Here is a 12121-nt window from a genome sequence, read left to right as displayed (position 1 = left end):
TGAGTGAGGAGGGTCCTACCTGGACCTTGTGATATTTTCCTTTGTCCTGAGAAGACAAGTGCCCATTAAATCCCCCCTGATGTTAAGTGGCATCTGGGGAGGTGGCTACACCCTTCTTTATTTTCTTCTCTGAGGATGTTGCGAGGGATGCATCCTGCCGGTGTCCTCTGTGTTGGTTTGGGGTAAGGGTGGGGAATCTTTTAGGGCGGTTGGGAGACTCTGCCCAAATCAGCTCCACTAGTGGATCTGGAGGAGGTATGCTGCATGTAACTCCACACACGTTTTGACCATATATCCATTCCTCCTTATATTTAGTTTTTTCCTTCTGGATCTCTTCTTCTGGTGTCCAGTCCCAATCCTGGGCAACCTGACTCTGATTCTGCCCCTCTAATCACTCTTCTCCCCAGAGTCCCATCTTTTATAATCCCTGCTCCTTTCTTCATTCTTTCATTCAGTAAACACATATTGAAAGCCTTCCCTCTGCCAGGCATTGTTCTCTGTGGCTGGGACACCCAGTGAATGGGACCCCAGAACCCCTGCCTTTGTGGGACTCACATTGAGAATGTCAGGGGACAGACAGTAAACATAATCAGTAAGGAAACGCTGGGTTAGGTTTTTTGTTTTTTAAGTAGCGTAGGGTGGGAGTGCTGAGTTAGCTGGGTCAGTTTATAATCAGGTCTGCAGGGGCTCTTTGAGGAGGTGGCACGTGATCAGACTTGAAGGAGATGAGATGTAAGCATAACAGAGAGAGCAGGCGAGGGTGGGCTGTGCCTGGCTTGTTTGAGGATCCACAAGGAGGTGAGAGTGAGCGAGGCACTGGGAGTGTGGTTGGCAGAAGAGGCCAGAACAGTGAGGGCAGAGGGTACAGTCAGGAGGCCTTTGGGGCTTTGGATATGAGTGACGTGATCTGGCTTGTTTCACTAAGATCACAGTATCTTCTGTTTGGAGAACGACAACAAAGGTCCCAGGGAGGCAGAAGAGGGAGATGTGATGACAGTCTTGCAGGAACCCAGAGAGGGATGGTGATGGCTTGCCCCAGAGTGCTAGCAGTGGGTGTGGTGGGATTCTGGATAGATTCTGAGGGTAGAGCCCCTAAAATTCACTCATGGATTACAGCATTCCCCTTTGGCCTTTTTCTCAAACTCGAAATAGTAGTACAATGCTCTTCTTAGTAAAATAGATCCATCTGTATACATGGATTCCATGTGGGGTATAGCTTTTTGAATTTGATATTTTCCTTCATGTAGAGGAAATTCCAGCTGAACTGATGGAATTCTGTAGGAACAACTGAGCACTGTGGTTAAGAGCACAGCCTCCAAAATAAAATTGCCAGGTCCACGACTTCCCAAAGTGTGACCAGGACAAGTGTCTTAGCTGCTCGGTGGCCTTGGTTTTATCATCTCTAGAATGTGGATCATAAGAGTTCCTGCCTCACAGAACTGTGAGGAATAGAGATATAAAGCACTTAAAACAGTGTGGGCACATGGTAGGTATTAAAGAAAAGTTAGTAATAATTATTTTACTAGCGTTTGCCTTAAGTTCTTTTAGAATTGTCTTAGACTGAAAACAACCAGAGTATTCTTTCTATATTCACGTTCTTAGAGACTTTCAGCGGACTTTTCCTGTTCTCTAATATGTCCATGGTAGTAGAAATAGTCATTCCCTAACCCCATGCTTCTCTGCCTTCATAGCTAATGCAGTGTCTTCTCATTGCGTACATTACTGTAAAGTTACTGTTTTTGAAAGTCAAAAAACAATTGAAGATTGCCGATTTCATGAGATTTAACCAAATATGTGTATGTGTGCGTATATGTACATTTGACCATAGAGGTAGAAGCCTTTTGGGTCTAGCTTGGGAGTCAGACCACCCAAGTTTGTATCCTGGCTCTACTGGTCATGGCCGTGTCCTTGGACATATTGTTGAACCTGATTCTGCCCCATTTCCCCCTTCTGTCAAATAAGGGCAATCATAGGATCTATCTCATAAGCTTCTCATGATGGTGAAACAAGGTATTCTCATAGACTAGCTCGTAAAATGGTTCCTTGCACAAGGTAAATGCTCCATAAATTTTGGCTCTTAGTAAAAATAGTGATCCCTGGGCTAGGCACCATGATGTTGAAGCCCAATGCCTGAACACCCCTGGGGGAAAGCACTAGCTCCAATTCATAAAATGTTAAGATTATATTTATTTAGACATGATTCCCTACTAGACCCTCTGATTACATGCTGGAATCTTCTATCATCCACCACCTAAGATACTCATGAGTGTGTAAGTGTATTTTCTCTACTTCACAGAGGAACTTGGAATAAAACTGAATGTTTTTTTTCCCTTTGGGGTGTTTGAAGAGTTGTTGAAATTCTAGTCATGGTATTTACTGTTATGAGTTCTTTATGCCTGTTGTTAAATATGCCAGCATTTTATTGACACGTTACTATGAAACGGGCAGCCAGCTACAGTAATAAGTTTCCCCTAAAGAGTGTGAGTATCAACAAATCTGATGGCAGGCACTGCCAAGGAAACTGAAGATGTGTTCAAAAAGCAACTAGCTTCACAGAGGACAAGTAGGTACATGCATGTTTAATCCAGTGGCTTCTGCTTGAAGGTATAAACAGATATAAACTTCTATGAATTTTAATTTTTATGGCATCCTTCTTTTGAGGAATTCTTAATATTCAACTTAATTTTATGCTTCAGTCTTCTCTTGCTCTTGTTTCTCAACTCTGCCTACCCTTAAAAACCACTTGGGTAATGTTAATATTGATGCCTGCCCTTCATTCTTCAGAGGTTCTGATCTAATTGGTTTCGGGTAGATCTCAAGCATCAGTTATTTTAAAAAATATTTTCAGATTTAAACTTTTTATTATGAAATATTTCAAATGTACACAGAGTACAGAGAATTAGAATAATAAGCCCACATGTATTCATCACGCCACCATGATAATGAACTTCAGTTGCTATTTTTTAAAATCTCCCCTACGTGATTCTTCTGATGCACCGCCATGGTTGAGAACCACGGCTCTATTCTAATAAGACAGAAAATGGAAGGAATATTTCAATGGATATTGATATCAAGAGAAGCTTAAATTTGGGGATTCCCTGGCAGCTCAGTGGTTAGGACTCCACACTCCCACTGCAGGGGTCACGGGTTCGATCCCTGTTCAGTGAACTAAGATCCCACATGCCCCGTGATACAGCCAAAAAAATAAAAAGAGAAGCTGAAATTTGTTCAAGGCCACACAACAGTTTTAAGACATCATTCAGTACTCTGTTCATCAAGCCATAATGGCATTCTTGAACATGTATGTGGTATGGCAAGTGTGTGCCTGCCTGATTTTGTTAAAGAGTGGAATAGTTTGGGAATGGGCATTGGAACACCTGGGAACATTTCAGAAAAGGGCTTAGAAATATAATGGTTTCCTGTTTAGAATCTTTAGACCTTGACTCAAACAATATTGTGTCCACCCACTGGATGCAACGCAGTAAAACCTAACTCAGAGATAAAAGTCTGATGAGCAAGGATGGGACAAGTGGAGGTCATGTAGGAAGGGAACTGGTCATGGAAATTATCTTCAGATTCATGGAGAAAAAGTAATGAACCAATGGCAGATTAATCTCAACCTATAATGGAGAAGTTTTGTAGGCTATTCCATAATATGTATACACACACACACACGTATGTGTTTATATATGTCTCAGTATATCTTAATGAAGTCAAGATTTGAGTTGCTACCTAAACAACGAAAAATAGTGGGCAAGCCCTGGTTCCTGCGTGGCAAACACTTGGAAAACAATTTGATCTCAGGGATGGACAGGACTTTAAATATGCTCTTGCCCAGTTGCCCATCTGTGAGAGGAATCTCTTCTGGGGCATTATTGATAGATGTCATGTGGTGTCCCCTTGATCCTTCTAGCTGGAGAGCCCACTGCTCATAAGACAGCTGGTCCATATTAGTATTATCTTTTATTGAGCTGGAATCTCATTCTTTAACATCCCTTTAATGAAAGAAAATATTTCTGATGCCTCCCATATTACCTTATATTATTTTTGTTACTTAAATATATACAGATGTAAAACTAGATTTAAATTCATTATGCTGTAGTTCTCATCAACTATAGAACCAAACTAACCTTACAAATGATATGAAAAATACAAGACTTATAAAGTAACAACATACTAATGGGATTAACGATCTTGCTTTTCCCAAATAAAATCCCTCACGTTGTGCTTAAGGGTAGAAAGATGTAGCCTCTGGTCGATTTCTTTAACTTGGTTCACTAGCTTTCACTAATCAGCACAGGGTATGCCTGTCTGTACATGTATGTTATAGCAAAAGGTATGAATAACTTAAGGTTTCCATTTGCTGGGTTTGGGAAAGTCAAATCTCAAACTTAACTCAAACTGCCAGCAATTAGTTTTCCATTTACCATTTTAATGAGACATCTCTTGGCAACTTTTTCAAGATGTTTTGTGTACTTGGAAATTAAGGTCAGAGTTGTAGTGTTATTGCAATCTTGGATAAATGGGCATCAAATCCAATTATTGCTGGAACTGGGTACAGAAAAATCTTTCATTGTTATTTATTACTATACTTACTGCAAATGAACTGCTGTTGCAAATTGATGCATACAACGACAGGATCCAAACAATAACTCTTCTGGCAAAACGTGTGCTGACTGCCATAGTGTAGGCTTCCTACAGTTCCGCGCACCTACGTGGCTGAATGAGGCTGTCCCTCTCACTTTTCTCTGTCCCACCTTTTGTGAAACATTGGTGTGAACAATACACCAACTTTTTGACCTGTGTCATTATTGCTGTACCCTGCTCACCTAGATCAGTGGTTCTCAAAACCAAGTGTGATTTTTGAATCACCTGGGGAGCTTGTTAAAAGTGCCTGCTCTCTGGATCCCACCCCAGAGGTTCTGGTTTGCTTATTCCAGGGGCTGGACCCAGGAATCAACATTATTAACAAGTACTCCGAGGGATTCTGATATAAGTGGTACTTTTACTGCTTTCCAAGATTATTGTTGACACGCAAGTATAAAACTTAAACTCTTCACAAACCACCTGGATTGAGAAACTCTGGCGCCCTTCTCAGATTTCTATCATTTGCAAATAAGCCCTTTTTTGATGTTCTGACAAGTGCCTGATAAACATTTTGAACAGGAGAGAGTCAATAGCAGAAGCTTTCTTTAAGATGGCTTTGACCTATTAAGCACCAAATTTATTTCAAGGGGCAAAGATAGTCTAATGATGTTTTCATTGATTCCCGGAACATTCTGGAAGCTGTGGACTATTTTCAGGTTGTACCCACACTGTTAAGTATGCATGCACAGGGAGACACTGGACATAGCAAATAAAAGTCCTGGACAACAGGAATCAAAGTGAGCAGCAAAGCTGACATTTTTCTTGGAGTAGTCATAGCTGCATGCTTCTTCAGTTTACAAAGTTAACTATGGCATGTTTGCCTAAAGAGGAGAACATAAATCTGGAGACAGAGTCAACAAGTTAATAAACCAGACATCTGAATGTGTCTTGTTACCATTTTTTCCTTCCTCGGTTCATTCTTGTTGATTGCTGTTAAGATGAAATAGCTAGTTAGGATTCTTTACAACTTTACAGGAGACGGAGGGGCTTGCTGGCATTCATTTTATGTCTTTTCGGGGGAAGTGATTAAAATGTTAACTGTCTTGGCATCATTCAGTAGTGATCATCTGTGTGGGGTATCAATATGGTCTCAGATGGTGAATCGCTTGGGAGTTGAATTTCCTAATATTACAGGTTACCAACTTATATTTGGTATATATTATATATTATAATATATATTATATATTTTATATATATATAATATATATATTATATATATTATATATTATATTATACCATTACTTATATTTTGCCACTATATACAAAATGCCCAAATATAAAATATTCTTTATTTTTACTTAAGGGGAAGAGAATAGTTATTCAGCGTTTAAACTTTATAAAGAACTGAGGATTAGAATAACCCTTAAAATTTTATTGTTAGAAATTATTCTATTTATTTATTTTTATTTTTTGGCCGCGCCGCGCGGCAGGAGGGATCTTAGTTCCCTGACCAGGGATCGAACCTAGGCCCTTGGCAGTGAGAGCAAGAAGTCCTAACCACTGCACCACTAGGGAATTCCCCAGAAATTATTCTATTTAAAAGGGCTGAGATTTCTAAAATTTACTACAAATGGAGAAAGTAAAAAATTATTTAATAAGGGTATATTTTAATGCAGTGAAACTTACATGATATATATTAGTCCCATCTTTTTGACTAATATTTTTACAAGAGTACAAAGACAGGAAGGAGGCAAATATGGAATTTTGATGAATAGGAATGATTTTTTATTTTTCTAATTAAATTTTATATTGGAGTATAGTTGATTTACACTGTTGTGTTAGTTTCAGGTGTACAGCAAAGTGATTCAGTTATATATATATATTCTTTTTCAGATTCTTTTCCCCTATAGGTTATTACAGAATATTGAGTAGAGTTCCCTGCACTGTACAGTAAGTCCTTCTTGATCATCTATTTTATATAAAGTAGTGTGTATATGTTAATCCCAAACTCCTAATTTATCCCTCCCCCTGTCGTTTCCTCTGTGATAACCATACATTTGTTTTCTATGTGCATGGATCTATTTCTGCTTTGTAAATAAGTTCATTTGTATCATTTTTTTTTAGATTCCATATATGTGATATCATATATTTGTCTTTCTCTGTCTGACTTACTTCACTTAGTATGATAATCTCTAGGTCCATCCATGTTGCTTCAAATGGCATTATTTCATTCTTTTTTATGGCTGAGTAATATTCCATTTTATATATATATATATATATATATATATATATATATATATATATATATACACCACATCTTCTTTTTTTTTTTTTTTTTTTTCCACATCTTCTTTATCCATTCCTCTGTTGATGGACATTTAGGTTGCTTCCCTGTCTTGGCTATTGTAAGCAGTGCAGTGAACACTGGGGTGCATGTATCCTTTCAGATTATGGTTTTCTCTGGATATATGCGCAAGAGTGGGACTGCTGGATCACATGGTAGTTCTATTTTTAGTTTTTTAAGGAACCTCCATACTGTTCTCCATAGTGGTTGTACACTCCCGCCAACACTTTAGGAGGGTTCCCTTTTCTCCACACCCTCTCCAGCATTTATTGTTTGTGGACTTTTTGATGATGGCTATTCTGACCAGTGTGAGGTGATACCTCACTGTAGTTTTGATTTGCATATAAATCATTTTATTTTCCATTAAGATTATGTTTTGATTTTTTGAAGGCATTGAATCTGTTCCATATCTTAACAAAAAAGGTAGAAAAGAGCTCTGAATCTTGTGGGGAACGATTTTTTAATGATGTACTAGCAGGGGGAAGTACATCATATGTACTTCCTCTCATATGTACATGTTTTTGTATATTTTGTGGTGCATTTGTACTTATTGGCATTTTAAAATTTCATTTTGCATCTGTGCTCTGCATGTATGCAGACCCCTGAAATGATGTATACAAACTTGGAATGAAGGAAGCATCTGGAAGCTTTGATGAGCTGTTAACTTGACACTATTCTTAGAACCTGGAAACTCTCAAATGAATTTTTTTTTTTTTTTTTTTTTTTGCGGTACGCGGGCCTCTCACTGTTGCGGCCTCTCCCATTGCAGAGCACAGGGTCCGGACGCGCAGGCCCAGTGGCCATGGCTCACGGGCCCAGCTGCTCCGCGGCATGTGGGATCTTCCCGGACCGGGGCACGAACCCCTGTCCCCTGCATCGGCAGGCGGACTCTCAACCACTGCGCCACCAGGGAAGCCCCTCAAATGAATTTTTATTTCAGAAGAATAAGCTTGTTGCTTTTGAATTATGCATTCATCCCTGTATTTCCCTTATTTATGGTCCCTGGTAATGCCGTGGCTAAAGACTGTGTGTCCTCATTTCAAGGACTTGATATGCAATTCAGGTGCCTGACATTATCCTGAGCATAGAGTAAGTCTCAACTAGCTACTGCAAGTGTTGTTAACATTTTTTTGCGGTACGCAGGCCTCTCACTGTTGTGGCCTCTCCCGTTGCGGAGCACAGGCTCCGGACGCACAGGCTCAGCGGCCATGGCTCACGGGCCCAGCCGCTCCGCGGCATGTGGGATCTTCCCGGACCGGGGCACGAACCCGTGTCCCCTGCATCGGCAGGCGGACTCTCAACCACTGTGCCACCAGGGAAGCCCTGTTGTTAACATTTTACTAAGGCAACTGACTATGAGAAACAGTCAACTTAAAGGACTGAAGAATACGGAGATTTTTTAAAATACCACATGCTTTAATGAAGGGTAGTCTGAGACTGTCGACAGGACTGCATGCCTGTTCGACCTGCCGCATCTGTAGGGTTTGGTCAAGCCTCAGTGTTCTCCCAGTCCTCGTGTTGGAGGGCAACGTTCTGATGGGATCACTTGATAGATTCTCCATCATCTCTTCCTGGGGTCTTGTTGATGAGGTTGACAGTACACCCTGACATCTTGTTGATGAGGCTCTAATACAACCGGCAAATGCTGTCCTTGCCTTGGCTGTCAGGCCACAGTTATCTTTTTTTTTGCTTTTGCTTTTGCTTTTTTGGCCATGCCATACGGCTTGTGGCATCTTCGTCCCCCAATGAGGGATCAAACCGGTGCCCCCTGCGGTGGAAACCTGGAATCCTAATCATTGCACCGCTAGGGAATGCCCTGGAGTTATCGTTGCTCATCAGGTAGCAGGGTACCAGTGAGTACCAAGGAGTCGGTATGCTGTGGATGCTTGTGGTTGGGTGGAGGTTCATGGGGAATCCTGTCTCTACAGCTTGGGATGAAGTTATACATTTATCTTACCTAAAGTTAGCTGTGTCCCTTTTCTCTGGATGGCTTGTCGGCCTTCAGTGATGTATCTTCCCTACAATAGAGCAATTTCTATTGTAGGGTAAGCCTTAGTTATGGTGGTAGAGACCAGAATGGGCATTCTGAGACCTGGGCTTGGAGTCATGGACTTGTTCCCCACATTTCATGGAGTATTTCGGTACTTCCTGTGTGAACACAGAAAATTTAGAATCTGATTGAGTTCTCAGGCCAAATCTGCACTCACTCTGGGACTGTCTGAAAGGCATTCCTTTGATCCAAGAACTACTTTTCTGTAACCCACTGAAACAGCACCATGAGGGGGTCTCACACTGACAAGAATAAAAAGTTCTCTGGGGGTACAGTGGCTTTATTTTTGATAGTGAGAGGGATGCAGGGTGACGTTGGTCTTTTATGAAACAAAGCAGATCCAACTATAATGGTATCATCACCTTGTCTTCTCCTTTGTTACTTTCCTTCTCTTTTCCATGTGGAAGAGCTCGTTACTTTATTTCCTGATGAGCGTTAAAGTGTAGGTTTTCCCTTATTGCTTTTACTCAGCAGGTATTAATATGTGTTAACGTCTTTTTATTTTATGGAACCCTAGTATTTTTGAAACATAAGGAATTTTGGAAATAGTCCTTTATTTTATATGTGAGGAAACAGAACCCTCAAAGTCAAGTGACAACTTAGTTCATTATTCAACGTCCATTCATTCATTTAGCAAAAGTGTTCAATGCTTGCTTGTAATGTACCCAGTGAGGCACTGTGGGGAGACAGATGACTAGCAGCGGCTTTGGCACGATATTCACAAGGTAGAAGGAAGAGAGTTTATTACAGAGATGCAGGCAAGTTACTGATGAGCGAGCTTTGTGCTGCTCGTGAATTTTCATTTGGCATTTCTTTTTCTCCATATGTGTGCTAGGAAAAACAACAAAAAAAAGAATAACGGAGAGCCTTGGTCAAACCCAAAGGGTTTCGTAGTAACTGCTTCACACATTTACTGTTAAACTGTGAAGCAGTATGGTTTTTACTCCAAATTTTGAATTTATGCAGTATTCGGATAAATACCTAGGTACTTCTAACTTAAAAAAAATAATATTTAGTATTTGAACATTTTCTCCCAAGAAAATAGACATTCATACACTATTGCTGAAATTTTCCATCGCTAGAAAGATTAAGATTCATGAGTCAGGGAGAAAACAGTTTGCTTTCAATTAAAAAAAATACACCAATAAAATGAATGAGAATATGAAACCATCTCTGTCTTGAATGATAATGCCAATGTGGTGTATATTGTAAACAATACAATTTGTTCAACTCCACTTTTAAAGGAAAGTGCTTTACGGGGAGATCAGCTCAGTGCTTTGTGACCACCTAGAGGGGTGGGATAGGGAGGGTGGGAGGGAGATGCAAGAGGGAGGGGATATGGGGATATATGTACACATATAGCTGATTCACTTTGTTATACAGCAGAAACTCACACAACATTGTAAAGCAATTATACTCCAATAAAGATGTTTAAAAAAATGGAAAAAAAAGATAAATTTAAAAAATAAAAGAGAAACATATTGCTTCATGTAAAAGAGAATTATAAATTGATATGAAAACAATTTTGAGAATGACTTTGGATTTATGTGATATCAGGCTTAGCTTTTTGGTATTACAGGTTTACTTCTGTCCCTAATCCTAGTATTCCTTGCATTTTCTTCCTAACATTATGCAATTAATAAAAACAATGGATGCTTTATAATAAACAACCTACATAAATAAAAAAAGGAAAGTGCTTTAGTGTGCATATCAAAAAAGGAAAATAAATCCTTTATTCACAGATCTTATATGCAACACACACCAGCATATATGTACAGATGTGATACATATATATATATATATATATATGTCTTAACACTTATGGCCCCCGATAGGAAATTAACACAGGTCATCATCCACAAATGCATCCAGTATTTGAACTGACCCTTTATCTGTCACTTGAAAGACAGTTTAGGTCTGCGTTATCTCTGTTACTTGGAACAATGCCATAGTCACCTCCTGTCAGCTTCTGGTATTTGCCCATCCTTTCTAGTCTTTTTAGTGTTATCAGAATAGTTTTCCTATAACATGACTTAAGTCACATTTTCTTCCTCAAAAATTTTTCAAAGCTGCCTATCTACAGAATACAGATCCATAAACTCCACAGAAACATAGGAACCACAATTTTCCAAACTTCTCTCTTATACAACCTGAAAAATGTGAACAATGCCCCCTCCCCTTTCTTTTTTTTCATTTCCATTTTATGGTTTATTAAAGGATATTGAATAGAGTTCCTTGTGCTATAAGCCCCCCCACCCCCCGCCCCATTGCCATCTTCCCTGTCCTGGAAACGCAGGCCAAGTCTTCCCACCTCCCGGGGCCTCACCGACAGAGCAGGTCCAGAAGCTCTGCCACAGCCATTTAACTCTGCACCACATCTTTGGCACTGGATTGCAAATGCAATACTTCTGTAAATTCATTTTTTTCCCTCCCTAAATGAGTCGGGAGCTCCTGGAAGGGTGACTAGGAGTAAATGGAGAGGCCCTTAACATTTTAATAAATGTGCCTTGGTTACTTGGTTAGAGCTTAGATGCTGTGAGAGACCAGGAATAATTTCTTTTGCCCGCAAGTCGTTGTGCACTACCCCGCCCTCCATTTCAGTGGAAAGCGTTATCAATAATGACTTCTCTTTAGGCTGGGAAGCCCAGGAGACCACCTGTAACTGCAGGTTTAGGGTGGGGAAGGGGGAGACAGTGAGGAGGCGGGGGCTGCCCAAAGACAGGAAACCTCCTCCCTCAACCTTCGATTCAGATCTTCTCCATTAATTTAGTATTTCTGGGGCACCCACCCTGTGCAAAACGCCGCCAATTTGATTTCTTTCTTTCTTTCAAAAAGGGGGGGAAAAAACCCCTGCAGTCCCTAAGCCAATAAATAACTCACCTGAAGGTCAGAAAACCCTCCCCCCACTCTCCCGGGGGTGCCTGGGAGGGATAGAGAGCCGGGCAGAAATCGCAGTGGAAATCCAAAGGCTAACGCGATAGGCAACGGTCTGGAGGCGTCGTCCCCGAGCGCGACCCTGCGCCACGATGAAGAAGGCAGCCGCGGCGCGACGGTCCTGAAGTCCCGCGGCGCCCCCTCCCCCGCGGCCGAGCCTGGCCGGGTGCCGTCCCTGGGCGTGTGCCCCGCCGCAGCCCGCGGAG

This window comes from Phocoena phocoena, chromosome 13, assembly GCF_963924675.1.
Source record: "Phocoena phocoena chromosome 13, mPhoPho1.1, whole genome shotgun sequence".
Classification (NCBI taxonomy): Eukaryota; Metazoa; Chordata; class Mammalia; order Artiodactyla; family Phocoenidae; genus Phocoena; species Phocoena phocoena.
Note: the sequence above shows the minus strand (reverse complement) of the source record.